The following is an 18306-nucleotide window of genomic DNA, read 5'->3' on the forward strand; positions in this document are numbered from 1 at the left end:
GCCCAACCAATTTTCCCTAGCTGCAAGTCCACCATTGATATGTAAATGGGTATCACCCTTTTTTTGGCCCCGTTGAAAGTCCACCCTCGACATGCAATTGGGTTTGACCCATTTTTGTCTCAATTGCAAGTACACCCTCGACACGTAACTGGAGGACCTCACGCTTGACTGCAACTAGGGATTTTTTTGTAGTTTTAATTTGCAAGTACACCACCGACTCACAACTAGGGGGCTTGCAGTAGTTGTAGTTGCCTCAGTTGCAAGACCACCATCAACTAGTAATTGGGCTTCTAGTAGCGTAGTTTCCCCAGTTGCAAGTCCATCCTCGCTCACAACTGGGGGCCTGTGGTAGTTGTAGTTGTCCTAGTTGTCATTCCATCATGGACTCGCAACTAGGTGCTTTTTTGTAGTTGTATTTGACCAGTTGCAAGTCCACCATCGACTTGTAACTAGGGGCTTTTTGTAGTTTTAGTTGTCCCGGTTGCAAGTGTACCATCGACTTGCAAGTTGGGGCTTGTAGTTGTGTGGTTGCCCCAATTGCAAGTCCAATTCGACTTGCAATTACAGGCTTTATATTAGTGCAGTTGCCCTAGTTGCAAGTCCAACCTCGACTCGTAACTGGGGACTTTGTATGTAGTAGTGTAGTTGCCCAGTTGCAAGTGGACGCGGATTCCCTGACATGTCGTTGGCACACTGGCATGTAGACCTGGGCCCACTCGTCAGTGGCCCCACGTCAGGGGGCAGTACGTCAAATGCTCCCGCTCCATTGCAAGTACAACCTCGACTCACAACTAGGGGCTTTTGTAGTCGTGTTTTTTCTCTAGTTGCAAGTCCACCTGGACTTGCAACTAGGGATTTTTGTAGTTGTAATTTCCCTAGTTGCAAGTCCACCATAAACTCGCAATTGGGGGGCTTTGTAGTTGTGTAGTTGCCTGAGTTGCAAGTCCATCCCCGACTCACAACTGGGACTTGTAATTGTAGTTGCCCCTGTTGCAAGTTCACCCTTGTGTGTTTGTCATCCCAGTTACAACTCCAACCTCGCCACGCAAGCGGGCCATCATTTTTTCTCATCCCAGTTACAAGCCCACCCATGACTCGCAACTAGGACTATAGTTGTTGTTGCCTCAGTTGCAAGCCTACCCTTGACTCGCAATATGGCCCGACCTTTTTTACTTTGTGCCTAGTCGCATGTTCATCCTCGATTCGCAACATGGCCCGACCTTATTTTTGTTCACACCCAGCCGCGAGTACCCCTACTTGCAAGTAAGCTGAAATTTGGTTGTTGCCCAAGTTGCAAGTCCATGGACTTGCAACTAGACTTTAATGTTTTTTGTTGCCACCTGAAGTACACGTCCACCTCAATTGCAAGTCGATCATACGTGACTCGCAACTGGGCTCTAAGTTTTCGTTGTCGCGATTACAAATTCACATCAACTTGCAACCCGAGGAGCGACCAATTTTTTATCCCAGTTACATTTTCTATCTTCAATAGACAAATGTGAGCGACCCCAACCCTAGCAGTTACTAGTCCACCTTTCTTTTTTGCATTTAGATGCTCAACATTGTTTGTTATGTATTTTTTGGCCCAACCAATTTTTTTCCAAATGTCCCATGTGCAAGCCCCATCTTCTACCCATTTTTTATACTTTTTGAAAAAAATGCAACAGAGTCGCAGGGTCCCATTTTTTCATATGTTATGTTTTCCTTTCAAGCAATCCACCATTTATATGTTTTTTAGTCCCCGCCGATTGATTTAATTCTTGACCTTTTTTGGAAATGTCATTGTTGTATACAAAATGAGAAACACCGTTTCATTCATAACCTTTTGTGTAATCGCTATTTTCAAAACAACTTAACATTTTTTTAGGAACATATAAGGCCAATTTGTATTAATTCAAGTGCCCACCTTTTTTACTTTCAGGTTTTTTGTTGCAATATTTGCTAAACAGTATTGAACCCTTTCAGTTTCTCCACTTTTACCACCTCTTTATCCCTTCAAAATTTGTGTGGTTTATTTTTTCAAATCCTCAAACTTTTCTCAAATTCGTGAATGTTTTTTTCAAAAACAATGAATTTTTCAAACTCATCAACTTTTTTCCAATTTTGTGCTTATTTTTCAAATTCATGAACTTATTTTGAATTTTGTAAAAAAATCAAATCCATGAACTTTTTTGAATTTACAAACTTTTCCTTTTTTGCAATTTATTTGCTTTTCTGAATTTTTTTGCATTTTTTTAAAAGTCAATAGTTGACATGTCAGGTGGTCAACCATTGACAAAAAGCAAACGATGTCACGTCTGCCAAGCGATCGCGTCGGCCACTGATTGGCTGGCTCATATGTGCACTTGTGTGGGCGCCCGAAACCCTAATCAGCACAGAAGGCGCCGATTAAGAGGTCTCATTTTTGTTGCCTCAGCTGCAAGTACAACCTCGACTCAACTAGGTCCGAAATTTATTTCGTCTCAATTGAAAAGTCCACCATCGACTCTCAATTGGGCTTGATCCTTTGTTTTTTCCTTAGTTGCATAGTCACTCTTAATTTGCAACTCACATGTATGTGGAAGGTGAACAAGGGCAGCAAGCAGAACAAGCCTACCATATGTTTGTACTTCTATATATGTTATCCATAGATGACCCAAATAATTCTATATGAGTTGTCAAACACGAAACTACTTGCATGGGTATTTTATCCTGGGTTTTCAGTTTAATTTGTGCCTTATAAATGACCAAGAAAAAGGTGTTGCAAAAAAGAATGATGAAACGTCTGAGTGGCATCCATTTAGAGCTAGCTACTGTAGCTTGAGATGAAGTGGACCCACACAATGGCTCCCGGTGCACCATGATTGCTTTAGCACGTCGAGCTATTTTAGTGATCCGTTGTAGTGATTGGTGTATGTACTCGGTATGCTCTAGTTTGTGTATATAACTGACGGAGTACTGTGCTTCTGCTGTTCTGCATGTTGCAACTCATACCACAGGAAACAGACACCGGAAGAGTAAGACGATCAGTCGAACAGGCAGGCCGGAAGAAACGAAGAAAAAAAGACAATCAAACAACCATGAGGTGGGATGTGCTAATTTCTAGGATGAGGATGATGTCATATTTAGATGTGAGATAATTATTTCACATCTAGATGTGTCCTAGACACACCCAAGGGTCCGTCTAGGACGCATCTAGATGTAACATAACTATGTCACATCTAAGTTAAAATCATCATATGTTTATGGGTGTGTCTAAGACACATCTAGATGTGACATAACTATGTCACATCTAAGTTTTGTTTGTGGTCTTTTTATTTGTTTTTTGTCCGATGATGATTTTTCCTTTGCGCTGGTTTCTTTTTATGGGACAATCCTTCACGCCTAGTGCCCAACTGTGTTTTTCTTCGTACAGGGTACCCCCAACTGGCCCAGCCCATTTTGCCATAGATCGACCTAGGGACCTGAAAACTACCTGCACTCCCCACTAAGAGCATTACTAGTAGAACCCTCAAACCCTCACTAGCGTTTTAAGGGTCCAAAAATGATTTTTTTTGTGCACTTTTATGGATTGAAAAACAGGGGCAAATATTAGAACCCTCAAACCCAACCCTTATAACGGAATATTCCCCATGAACGACGTTGTCGTTGCACGCGGGAGGTCGACGGGGCGGCCGCCGGCGACGGGGGCGACTAGCAGCGGCGGTCGCGGGTATGGACGCGGGAGTTGGGAGGATTTTTCCCTCCCGCGCGAGTATAACCGCCAAATGAGGTTTGGGGTAGGTTTTGCTCCCCAACCCTTACTTTTGAGGATTGAGAGAGGGTTTGAGGGTTGGACCTTTAAAATTTTTTGAGGGTTTGAGGGTTAAGGGGTTCTAGTCTACGGCTTTTTTTGACGAAAACTGTAAAAGAACAGTTATTTTTAGAGGTTTGAGGGTTTGAGGGCTCTACTAGTAATGCTCTAACCAGTTGACATGAGCAGATTACGTGTCCCAAATGGAACGACAAACATTAAGAAACCATCAACAGCGAGAAATTAGAGACCGGCTTTTGGAACTTCAAAATATGTTTTTTCTTCTTCAGAAAAATGAGTATTTTTAAAACACTGACCTTTTTTTAATTGTAAATACTTTGTAAAACCTCAGACATTTCATGAAAATGCAAACCTATATTATTATTATTATTAAATACGAACATTTTTTGAAACATGAACATGAACATTTTTTATAAGCATGAAGGTCTTTTAAAACTCCGAACAAAATTTTAAAAATGCAAACATTATTTGAATTTGTGTATAAAAAATAGAACCATGAACATGAGCATGATTTTTCCCCAAAATTTGCATACATTTTCGAAACACAAGCATTTTCAAAATTTGAAAAAAAAGAAACATTTTCTCATGGATGGGTGGCTGTTTGTTTTGAGTCCTCAATGAGAGAGCCATGCTAATCTCTATCATGTTACACAGAAAATCATTTTACTTTCCAATAATTTGTATCAATGATTGTCTTAGTGAAAAATAAAAAAGGTTAAACTTAATATGGAGATCAAAGAGTTAGTTGCGAGTCGATGGTTGACTTGTAACTGGAACCCTACAAACATTTGCCCCCTAGTTGCGAGTCGACGTTTGACTTGCAACTGGGCCCTACAAACATTTGACCCCTAATTGTGAGTCGATGGTTGACTTGCAACTGGGCCCCTACAAACATTTGCCCCCCTAGTTGGTAGTTGATGGTTGACTTGCAACTAGGCCCCTACAAACATACGCCCCTCCCCCTAGTTGCGAGTCGATCATTGACTTGCAACTGGGGTAACTCCAAAAAAGTACGATGCATCCTAGTTGAAAGTCGATGGTTAACTTGCAACTGGCCCCTACAAACATACGCCCCTCCCTAGTTGCGAGTCGACAGTTGACATGCAACTAGGGCCACTACAAAAAAGTACAATTCGTCCTAGTTGCAAGTCGATGGTTGATTTGCAACTGGGGCAACTACAAAAAAGTATGATGCGTCCAATTGCGAGTCGATGATGAACTTGCAACTGGGCTCCTACAAACATACACCCCCTAGTTGTGTGTCGATGGTTGACATGCAACTGAGGCTACTACAAGAAAGTACGACGCGTCCTAGTTGCAAGTCGATGGTTGACTTGCAACCGAGCCCCTCCAAATATACAACCCCCTATAGTTGTGAGTCAGTGGTTGGGATACAACTGGGGCCACTACAAAAAAAGTACGACGCGTCCTAGTTGTGACTCGATGGTTGACACTCATCTGAGCCAATACAGACATATGACCCCTAGTTGCGAATCGATGTTTGACATGCAACTGGGGCCACTACAAAAAATTAAGACACATTCTAGTCGCGAGTCGATGGTTGACTTGCAACTGGGCCCCTACAAACATACCCCCTAGTTGTGATTCTATGGTTGACTTGCAACTAGGGTAACTGCAAAAAAGTATGACACGTCCAACTTGCGAGTCGATGGTTCACTTGCCACCGCCCCCCTACAAACATACACCCCTCCTAGTTGCGAGTCGGTGGTTGACATGCAACTAGGGCCACTACAAAAAAGTACGATGCGTCCTAGTTGCGTGTCGATGGTTGACTTGCAAGTATGCCCCTACAAACATACGCCCCCTAGTTGCGAGTCGATGGTTGACATGCAACTAGGGCCACTACAAAAATTATGGCGCGTCCTAGTTTCAAGTCGATGGTTGACTTGCAACTGGGCTCCTACAAACATATGTCCGCCCTACTTGCGAGTCGATGCTTGAATTGCAACTAGGGGCCCTGCAAACATATGCCCCCTCTAGTTGCGTGTCGATGGTTGACTTACAACTAGCCCCCTACAAACATACGCCCCCTAGTTGCGAGTCGATGGTTGACATGCAACTGGAGGCACTACAAAAAAGTACAAGGCATCCTAGTTGCGAGTTGATGGTTGACTTGCAACTGGGGCGTACAAAAAAGCATGACGCGAGTCGATGGTTCACTGGCAACTGGGTCCCCACAAACATACACCCCCTAGTTCTGAGTCGATGGTTGACTTGCAACTGGGCCCCTACAAACATATGTCCCCCCTAGTTACAAGTCGATGGTTGACTTTTAACTAGGATAACTACAAAAAAGTTTGACATGTCCCACTTGCGATTAGTTGGTTGACTTGTAACTGAGCCCCTACAAGCATAAGCCCCTCCTAGTTGCGAGTCGATCATTGACATGCAACTAGGGCCACTACAAAAAAGTACGATGCATCCTAGTTGCGAGTCGATGGTTGACTTGCAACTTGGCCCCTACAAACATACACCCCCCTAGTTGCGAGTCGCTGGTTGACATGCATTGGGGCCACTACAAAAAAGTACGAAGCATCCTAATTGCGTGTTGATGGTTGACTTGCAACTAGGCCCCTACAAACACACACCCCCTAGTTGCAAGTCTGATGTTTGACATGCAACTTGGGCAACTACAGAAAAAGTATGACGCATCCTAGTTGTGAATTGATGGTTAACTTGCAACTGGGATCCTACATACATACGTCCACCCTAGTTGCGAGTTGATGATTGACTTGCAACTAGGGGCCCTACAAACATACCCCCCCTCTAGTTGCGAGTCGATGATTGACTTACAACTGGGCCCGTACAAACATACGTCCCCATAGTTGCGAGTCGATGGTTGACTTGCAACTTAGACAACTAAAAAAAATCAATTTTCGAGATGGCTACTTGCAAATGAGGCGACTACAAAAACTACAAATAGCTCTATTCTAGAGTCGAGGGGTTTACATACAAACTAAAATCATGATATTTTTATTTGTGTGAAAAAACAACTAGGCAAACACTTGCTTACGCAGTATATAAAAAAATGACATGGAAAAAAGAGTGCATGAAACAAATAGGGGAAAACCAAAAAACAACGTTCCCTGCCATCTCCGAGCCTCAGATCCGCCAGGTCAGGTCGTCTCCTTTGGATTCGAAACAAAACAATAAAAATGGAAGAACATAAGACGGGAGTGACGACTCGAGGGAGGCTGCCGTATCCATGTAATATTCTCTCGGCTACACTCTTTGTATTCTAAGAAAACACAAACAAAGGCAACACGGCCTAACAAAAAAGGAAAAAGGCAAAATACTCCTGCTCCGCTGTAGGCCTCACGGCCCGACAGACTATACAACACGGCCCGGATCGTTCATGACACGGGTGATCACTCTAGTGCGAAAACAAAGACACATTAGATCGGACGGCTAGACATCTAGATATGCGATCACTAAATTTTGTCTAGATGTATTTTAGCAATCCCGCTCAAAAAACTAAGAAAAAGAAACACAAACACGGAAACGACCGAAAAACACATGGACAAGGATGCGCAGATCACTCGTGCTGGGACAACAACAACATGTGAGCCGTGCTAAAAATATGAATATTGAAAATTGCATATATATATATAGAAATAGAAAAAAGCAAAAAATTGAGCATCACAGCCTAAAAAACAAAAGGAGAAAAAAGCCAAGCCTAAAATGAACAAGAGAGGGCAAAAAAAAACACGCCAGCAGCCCACGTAGAGATGCCAAAGTGCAGCAGCATACAACATGTCAACACGGGCAACAACGAAGAAAAAAAAGAGCTTACAAATGAAATTTCTGTAGTGAGTGGACACACCACAAAAAATAGACAAGAAAATGAAGCTCGAAAGACAAAAAAAATGGTCCAGCTATCTGACACGAACATGCACACCATGCAGTTCTTTTTCCAACCAAACAAAAAAAGTGGCCCGCCCCTTCCCTGGTCTAACGACCATAACGGGCCAACAAACAAGAATGGGCCGAAAAAAAGAACGACAGGGTGCAACAATCGACAGCGACAGATGCAAACAACAGAACGAGATTTTTGCATGAGATTACAACAAACAGATCCAATGGCCAGAGACTTAGATGTGACATCCTTAAATTTCATCTAGATGTGAGTTAGCAATTCCGTATGTTTATAACCTTTTGTTTGTTTGTTTGTTTGTTGTTTTTCCTTTTTGTTATTGGATCACTAGGGCCTTGTCTTTTTTTTTGTGTGTGACCAGCGTGACCATAGCACGCTCGCATGGGCAAGGCCCAGCGTGCCTCACACGCTTGCTCACTCTACGGCCTGTAGCTGTAGCCGATCGTACGTAGTAACGATTTGTGCTTTCTATTCCTTTTGTTTCTTTTATTTTCAATTTTTTTCTTTTTTCTTTCAGGTGTAGTTTTCTTTCAGTTCTAATATATGTAAAAAAATCAAAATACACAACCCCTAGTTGCGAGTCCATGTTCGTCATGCAACTGGGGACCCTCGACAAACACACACCCCTTTGTTGCGAGTTTGATGGTTGGCTTACAACTGGGGACCCTCGACAAACATACACACTTCTAGTTGTGAGTCGATGGTCGACATGCGACCGGGGACCCTCGACAAAGACACATCCTTGTAGTTGCGAGTCGATAATTTACATGCAATTGGGGACCCTCGATAAGCACACACACCCTTAGTTCTGAGTTGATGGTAGACATGCAATTGGAGACCCTCTACACACACACACACCCTTAGTTGCGAGTCAATGGTCGGCATGAAACTGGGAAGCCTCGAAAAAACACTAACTCGCCTAGTTGCGAGTCCATGGTGTGCTTGCAACTGGGGACCCTCGACAAACACACATCGACACACACACACACACACACACACACACACTTAGTTACGAGTCGATGGTCGACATGCAAATGGGGATCCACGACAAAACACACACACCCTAGTTGCGAGTCGATGGTCGGCATACAGCTGGGGACTCTTGACAAAACACACATCCCTAGTTGTGAGTCCATGGTCGTCATGCAACTGGGGACCCTCGACAAACACACACACCCTCTAGTTGCGAGTCAATGGTCAACTTGCAACTGGGGACCCTCGACAAACACACACACACACACCCTTAGTTGTGAGTCGATGGTCGACATGCAACTAGGGACCCACGACAAAACACACACACACACCCCTAGTTGCAAGTCGATGGTCGTCATGCAACTGTGGACCACGACAAACACACAAAAAGCGCCCTTAGTTGTGAGTCGATGGTCGACATGAAACTAGGGAGCCTCGACAAAACACAGACTCGCCTAGTTGCGAGTGGATGGTCTGCTTGCAACTGGGGACCCTCGACAAACACACACACGTCCCTAGTTGCGAGTCGATGGTCTGCTTGCAACTGGGGACCCTCGACAAACACACACATCCTTAGTTGCGAGTCGATGGTCCACATGCAATTGGGGACCAACGACAAAACACACACCCCCTAGCTGTGACTGGATGGTCAGCATACAGATGGGGACCGTCGACAAACACACACACACACACACCTAGTTGCGAGTCCATGGGCGTCATGCAACTGGGGACCCTCGACAAACACACACACCCTCTAGTTGCGAGTCGATGGTTGGCTTGCAACTGGGGACCCTCGACAAACACACACACACACACACTTAGTTGCGAGTCGATGGCCAACATGCAACTGGGGACTTGCGACAAAACAAACACACACCCTTAGTGCAAGTCGATGGTCGTCATTCAACTGGGGACCACGACAAACACACAAAAAGCACCCATAGTTGTGAGTCGATGGTCGACATGAAACTGGGGAGCCTCGTCAAAACACAGACTCGCCTAGTTGCGAGTCGATGATCTGCTTGCAACTGGGGACCCTCAGACAAACACTCACACCCCTAGTTATGAGTCGATGGTCGTCATGCAACCGAGGACCCTCGACAAACACACACACCCTCTAGTTGCGAGTCGATGGTCGGCTTGCAACTGAGGACCCTCGACACACACACACACACACACTTAGTTGCGAGTCGATGGTCGACATGCAACTGGGGACCCACGACAAAACACACACACACACCCTAGTTGCAAGTCGATGGTCATCATGCAACTGGGGACCATGACAAACACACAAAAAGCACCCTTAGTTGTGAGTCGATGGTCGACATGAAACTGGGGAGCCTCGACAAAACACAGACTCACCTAGTTGCGAGTCGATGATCTGCTTGCAACCGGGGGCCCCCAACAAACACACACACCCTTAGTTGTGAGTCGATGGTTGACATGCAACTGGACCCATAGAAACATAGTCCCCTTCCCCTTCCTGAGTAGTGAGTCAATGGTTGGCTTGCAACTGGGAGCCCTCGACAAACACACATTGACAACGCCCCCCCAGTTGCGAGTCGATGGTTGACTTGCAACTGGGGGCCCTCGACAAGCACACACATCCTTAGTCGCGAGTCGATGGGTGACATGCAATTGGGGACCGCGACAAACACACACAAACACCACCCCCCAGTTGTGGGTTGATGGTACAACTTCAGTCGCGAGTCGATTATGGAGTTGTAACTAGGGCCATCGATAAACACACATACACCACCCCCTCCTTCTATAGTTGCGAGTCGATGTTCTTCTTCAGATTTTGAAACAAAAATAAATGAAAAAAAAATGGAAGAACAAGGGAGGGGAACGGGACAACTGCGTGAGGGGAACAGGCGAAAGGAGAATGAAAAACTCGGTGGAGGCTGCCGTATCGATTTAATATACTCTGGGGCTAGACTCTTCGTATTCTAAAACAGCCCATATCAAACCAAGGTGATGGCGGCCCAACAAAAAAAATAGTCGCACTCCGTTGCAGGCCTCCCAGTCCGACAAGATAATACGACGAGACACAGATCGATCGCGACGCGTGCGATCACTCGAGCGTGAAAAAAAGCACAAACAAATTAGACTAGCATGTAACTAGGGGTCGTCAACAAACACACACACACACCTCCTAGTTGCGAGTCGATGCTTGACATGCAACTGGAGACCCCTTGAAAAAATGACAAACACGCACACGCTCTAGTTGCAAGTCGGTTATCGACATGCAATTGGGGACCATCGACACACACACATCCCCTAGTTGCGAGTTGATGGTCAACTTGCAACTAGGGGCCACAAATAAAACACACATATAGACACACAATCCCTAGTTGCGAGTTGATGGTCAACTTGCAACTGGGGGCCACGAATAAAGACACACACGCACACATACACACACACACCCTAGTTGCGAGTCAATGGTCAACTTGCAACTAGGGGTCATCAACAAACACACATATCCCCCTAGTTGCGAGTCGATGCTTGGCATGCAACTGGGGACCCCTTGACAAAATGATAAACACACACACACACACTCTAGTTGCAAGTCGGTTATCGATATGCAATTGGGGACCCTCGACACACACACACATCCCCTAGTTGTGAGTTGATGGTCAACTTGCAACTGGGGGCCACAAATAAAACACACATACATACACACGACCCCTAGTTGCGAGTTGATGGACAACTTGCAACTGGGAGTCCTCAACAAACACGCGCACCCTAGTTGCGAGTCGATGCTTGACATGCAACTGGGGACCCCTTGAAAAAATGACAAACACGCACACACTCTAGTTGCAAGTTGGTTTTCGACATGCAATTGGGGATCTCTCGACACACACACACATCCCCTAGTTGTGAGTTGATGGTCAACTTCCAACTGGGGGGCCACAAATAAAACACACATACATACACACAACCCCTAGTTGCGAGTTGATGGGCAACTTGCAACTGGGGGTCCTCAACAAACACACACACCCTAGTTGCGAGTCGATGCTTGACATGCAACTGGGGACCCCTTGACAAAATGACAAACACGCACACACTCTAGTTGCAAGTCGGTTATCGACATGCAATTGGGGACTCTCGACACACACACACATCCCCTAGTTGCGAGTTGATGGTCAACTTGCAACTGGGGGCCACAAATAAAACACACATACAGACACACACACACACACCCTAGTTGCAGTCAGTGGTTCGACATGCAACTGGGGACCCACGACAAAACACATACACACACATCCCTAGTTGCGAGTCGACGGTTAGCTTGTAACTAGGGGTCATCAACAAACACACACATCCCCCTAGTTGCGAGTCGATGCTTAACATGCAACTGGGACCCTTGACAAAATGACAAACATGCACACACTCTAGTTGCAAGTCGATTATCGACATGCAACTGGGGACCCTCGAGACACACACACACACGTCCCCTATTTGCGAGTTGATGGTCAACTTGCAACTGGGGGGCCACAAACAAAACACACATGTAGACACACAATCCCTAGTTGCGAGTTGATGGTCAAGTTGCAGCTGGGGGCCACGAATAAAGACACACACACACACATACACACACACACACCCCTAGTTGCGAGTCGATGGTCAACATGCAACTAGGGGTCGTCAACAAACACACACATCCCCCTAGTTGCGAGTCGATGCTTGACATGCAACTGGGGACCCCTTGACAAAATGACAAACACGCACACACTCTAGTTGCAAGTTGGTTATCAACATGCAATTGGGGACCCTCGACACACACACACACATCCCCTAGTTGTGAGTTGATGGTCAACTTGCAACTGGGGGGCCACAAAATAAAACACACATACAGACACACACCCCCTAGTTGCAAGTCGATGCTTGACATGCAACTCGGGACCCCTTGACAAAAAAGGCACACACACACACCCCTAGTTGCAAGTCATTTATCGACATGCAATTGGAGACCCTGGACACACATCCCCTAGTTGCGAGTTGGTGGTCAGCTTGCAACTGGAGGCCACGAATAAAACACACACACACATACACTCTAGTCGCAAGTCGGTTATCGACATGCAATAATTAGGGACCCTCGACACACATACACACGTCCCATAATTGCGAGTTGATGGTGAATTTGCAACTGGGGGGCCACAAATAAAACACACATACACACACACACACCCTAGTTGTGAGTCGATGCTTGACATGCAACAGGGGACCAATTGACTAGACGAAGCCTAGACATCCCTTTTTTGACGATGTTCAAGCTTGTAGCAACCCTATCTGGCATTTTATGTATCCACGAAAAAATAGAAAAACAAAAAAATGAGTAAAAAAGGTATCTATTTTTAAAAAATGTCTCATGTGTTGTATGCAAAAAAGAATATTCGAAAATAAAAAACTGGCCCCAAAACGAAAACTAACGACCAGCAACAGACGCGGCCAAAAAAAAGACAGCCCGCAACAAGCGCGACCCAAAAAGAAAGAAAGCCCGCAAAACAGGCGCGGCCCAAAAACAAAAAATGTAAAGCCAGCAACAGACTCGGCCCAAAACAACAAAAAAAGAAAGCCCACCCCACAACAGGGCAGCGCTGCGAGCGAGCGATGCCGGATGCGATCGCTGTGCTGCGAGCTAGCGATGCCGGATGGGATCGCTGTACCTGCGTTGAAGAAAAAAAAACAGTTAGATGTGACATCCTTAAAAACATCTAGATGTGAATTAGTCATTCTAAATAAATTATGTACATGGAGCATATGGCATGCAAACTTTGGTTTAAAAGATTTGACCATCTTCGATTCGAAAAATATGTGTACAGCTCGAAATATTCAGATTTGCAAACAAATCCGCACGTAGTAAATCTTAACCCCGTGACCTCTTTTTTTTGCAGGAACGCCACGACACTTGAACTGGAGACATTGAGTCCCTTGGAATGTGATTTGCCCGTCAAATATTGCAAGTTCTGTTGTGATGCTCTACTGGTTATTCTTTTGTGTCGTTCTTTTCACGATGTGAGAGACTCATCAGAAGCATAGATTAGTTGACGATCACACGCTTTCACGTGTAGACCGCTGACACTAGCTTTGGCCCAATAACTTCACATGCAATTCATGTTGCTATAGTATGCATGTTTCACTTTGTCTTCATGTTATGTCCTCTTCTATAAAGATCCAGTGCCCCTGGTGTGGCAAAAACGTCCTCTGCACATTGATGGGTTCGATACTCATGAGCGGCAGGAGAGCAATTGGACATTTCTTTTCCAAGAACAAGAAAATTGTTGCTGGTCGTTCTTATTAGGATTGGAAAAAAGGAGGATAATTACAAGATGAGATTTTCCACCACTAGCCAATACTCCCATCACCTACTACTACTCACGGTATGGGTCACCATTCATAATCTGGAATCCTCAAAAGCGATGGAAGCAACCGTGACAAAAGAGGTCGACTTAGCCTCAAAGACACCCGCGTTGCGCTCAGTTTTCTCATCCCCACAATTATAAGAGATCTCTTCAATACGATTCCTCGGGATCCTCGATTCAATGGAGCACCACCAACCTCTAGCTGAATCTTGGTTATGAGAAGCAAGACTTGTCATATTCCTGAAACCAAGAAGTCCGAACCACACGTCTCTCGCAAACGAGCATTGTGTCAGAAGATCATCAATTATTCTTGCTCTTGGTCACACAACGAACATTGGGTGCATCAAGGAAACCTGCTACGCTCCAGACGATTTGTATTCCAACATTTATTTCTCATTGCTAGCCAAATGAATAACTTCTCCTTTAAAGGTGCCTTGTTCTTCCATAACATCTTAGCATAATCCCCTCCTTGGATCCAAGAAATACGATAGAATAAGCAAAGCTAGTAGAGTACTGCACATTCGCCGAGAACCTCCACAAGAAGCAATCCTCATCCATAGAGTCGGAGGCTCGGAGCATCACGAATTACTCTCCACGGTTCAAGAAATGCCGGGGACTGCCTACCGAGTTGTTTGGTGGCGTAGAAGTAGTGAGGCTTCATGAAAGTTGTTCCTGTAGATGAGGTGGGGCTGGGGGCAGGTGGTATGAGTTATTGCGCTCGTACCACGCACCATCTTGCACTCTGATGCAACTTTGCCAAAAAGGGAAGTTGCTTCATTCGACTTCATTTGATGGGATCTTGATTGGTTTCCGTCCATTTCCGCACAACAATAGGAAAACAAGTTTTTTTCTTTCTTGAAGATCAGCTTTAGAAAGACGCAAAAAATATTGAAACCTGGTGAAAACCACATCACAACTCTCTTATAAAAGTGGCAAAATATCGAGCCATCACCAAGCCCAACTTCCCTTCCCCCACCTCGGAGGCGTAGGAGGAGTGGCCCAAGCGCATAGGTTTTCCCCATATCTGGGGCCTTAAAGACATTATTCGGGGGGGGGGGGGGGGGGGTCGCCTATGACGCCGCTGTCCACCTCTGGCTCAAACCACCAAAGCGCCATCTACATGAGGATCACTGCCGATAGCCACCAAGAGCTACTCGCCCGAGATCCTGCAGCCTCCACCAGCATGACATATTGCCAGTCCACCTCATAGAAAATCTAACTATACTACTAATATTACTACTATAAACATGGCTAGCACGTCCTCCTCCCCCACCCCAACTCCGGTCCGGAAGGAGGGGCCCCGATGATGGATGGGTGACTCGAGAGAGAGGGGGAGAGAGACTAGAACTCTCAGGACAAACGGTATGAGCAACCCAGGTATAGCGTATAGACCAATGCAGTAATATATGTTGCTTAGTCAATATGTGCATGGCTCACATCAAACCCACGCCCCAGAGAACTGAAAGCTCCCTATTTCTAGGGAGCTTAGAAGTTTAAATATTATAGTGATATGAGAAATCTATGTTTTAATAATAAAAATTCACAATTATACCCCGAAAGTGCTTGTCCAATCCTAAGAAAAACAGAAACAAAAATAAAAAAACATAATTATTTTTACAACAAACATTGCTTAGTTTTCTTTCGCGTGCAAAATTTTGTGATAAAATCACATTCGTGGAGTTCTAGACAAGAATAACAAAATCAATACTCCAAATCTCTTTCAAAAATAGTCTTTTTGGAGCATTTTTTTTTACCATTTACAGTAGGGGAAAATCCCTATTGTGATCTTTTTCATTATAAATTAGGGGTTAAAAGAGTTTACAAGGGGGCATGATCATGCCAATTACAGTCAGTTAGTAGGGAACATGATTACATATATAATTATTACATACTATCTAGCCAAGAAATCATGCCCTCTGTCAGTGTCAAAACCGGCGGATCTCGGGTAGGGGGTCCCGAACTGTGCGTCTAGGCCAGATGGTAACAGGAGGCAAGGGACACGAAGTTTTACCCAGGTTCGGGCCCTCTTGATGGAGGTAAAACCCTACGTCCTGCTTGATTAATATTGATGATATGGGTAGTACAAGAGTAGATCTACCACGAGATCGGAGAGGCTAAACCCTACAAGCTAGCCTATGGTATGATTATTGTTCTGTATGTTGTCCTACGGACTAAAACCCTCCGGTTTATATAGACACCGGAGAGGGTTAGGGTTACACAAAGTCGGTTACAATGGTAGGAGATCTACATATCCGTATCGCCAAGCTTGCCTTCCACGCCAAGGAAAGTCCCTTCCGGACACGGGACGAAGTCTTCAATCTTGTATCTTCATAGTCCAGGAGTCCGGCTGAAGGTATAGTCCGGCCATTCGGACACCCCCTAATCCAGGACTCCCTCAGTAGCCCCCGAACCAGGCTTCAATGACGATGAGTCCGGCGCGCAGATTGTCTTCGGCATTGCAAGGCGGGTTCTCCTCCAAATTCCGTCTACCTGTTGAATAAAGTCCAGTTTCTTGTAAATGTTGCGCTTCTTGGCTTCTACGCCCAATAATGGCCGTCTCCCACGTGTTCAAATGAATACGAAAAGTCTGAGTGTTTTTACATCCACACCCCTAGCCGCGTAAATGAGCCGCCCATTTAAGGGGACGAGGATTTAGATCCAAACCACACCTTCTCCCCTTCGCGAGTGTTCATCAGAGCGCATCCGACAAAGGTCCATACCACCATGGCCAGCCGTCGCAACTGCTCCCTTCGCCCCTCCAGCCCTCAGCCTGGATATTGGGAGAGATGCTCCATCCCGCATAGCGAGCTAGTGACGCTCCAGACCAAGGGATTTCTCCCCCCGGCCTATATGGTCCCGGTTCGAGCCGGTCTTGCCATCTATAATGGCGGAGAGCAAGCGGAGAGTGCCCCTAATCCCTCCAAAGGAGAGCGGGTATGCCTCGTCCCTTATTTAATAAGAGGGCTCGGATTTCCCATCCATCCATTTCTCCGGGGGCTCCTAGAGTTCTATGGTCTCCAGCTACACAATCTTACGCCTGCCTCCGTATTGCATATCGCGGGCTTCGTAGCCCTCTGCGAGCTGTTCTTGGGTGTTGAGGCTCATTTCGGGCTGTGGAAAGAGCTATTCTGCCTTGTGCCCCGTTCTCAGAAGGGGTCGATATATCAAGTGGGCAGAGCCGAAGTGTGGCGCATCGCCGGGACCGGATATCTATCTGAAACCCCAAAGAAGGCGTCCGAGGACTGGCCTTCGGAATGGTTTTACATAGAGGATGTCCCGCTGCCGGATCCTGTCCGGATCGGCCTCCCTGAGTTCGACAGCGCTCCACTAAAGAAGCGCCGAAGTTGGCATCCACAGAGCCCTCAGAGGGAAAGTGGCAAGGACGTCCGTTACCTGATGGGCCGGATAAGATTGTTAGCTCATTCCGGACTGACCATGATCGGGGTCATGGTCGCATGCATCATGCAAGGGGTGCAGCCGCTACAGTACAGAGGCCACCCCATGTGGGATTTCAACGGGGAGGACGACGCCACCCACTACGGCCGTAAGGGACCGGATTCGGCCGCGGCCCTAACAAAGACCTTGTCCGCTTTGTACAAGGGAGAAGAGGAGGAATTTCTTCGCGTCAACCCACAGGATGGATTTTCTATGTACAACCCCCCAAGCTGGGTAAGTGGTTTACTTGCCCATCCGTTTTATATTCCCATTGTTAAATATTCAGTCTAACGACTTCAATGCAGGAACTGCGCCAGGCTGTTAAAGAAATAAACAACCCTCCTCCACAACCCGAGGACCCAGGACGATCCCTCGACCCGGCCTCTCAAGAGGATCCGGACTTATCTGTGGAGCTGATTGATGGAGTGTTCCATCAATTGAGCAAGGACAACGCCTTGGTGGCCATTACGGTCGATTACCCAGGGCTAATCCCGGCCTCCCAGGTAACTGAGATCGAAGTCCCAGTACCCCGAATAGGGGTCCGCCCTCTCGTGTTTTCAGTTTCCTGATTACAACCGAGCTTTGCAGGGGAGGTTTTTGAGACGGGAGGCCGAATCTACGGCGACAAGCCAACAAGGGGCCGCAGGGCCCCGTGGGTAGAAAAGAAGTGCAGCCCAGACCGAGGTGTCAGCGCAAAGGTATGGCGCGTCCCCTTATCCCAGGTGTTATACCTTCAAGGCATATTGACACTCGTGCTCTCTTCAGGACAAAGAGACCTCACCGGACTATACCCGGAGAGGCTGCCAATCGCGCCTCCACCAGCCAGGCTCCAAAGCCTGGTCCGG

This window comes from Triticum urartu, chromosome 2A (assembly GCF_056163025.1).
Source record: "Triticum urartu cultivar PI428250 chromosome 2A, HENAU_Tu73, whole genome shotgun sequence".
Classification (NCBI taxonomy): Eukaryota; Viridiplantae; Streptophyta; class Magnoliopsida; order Poales; family Poaceae; genus Triticum; species Triticum urartu.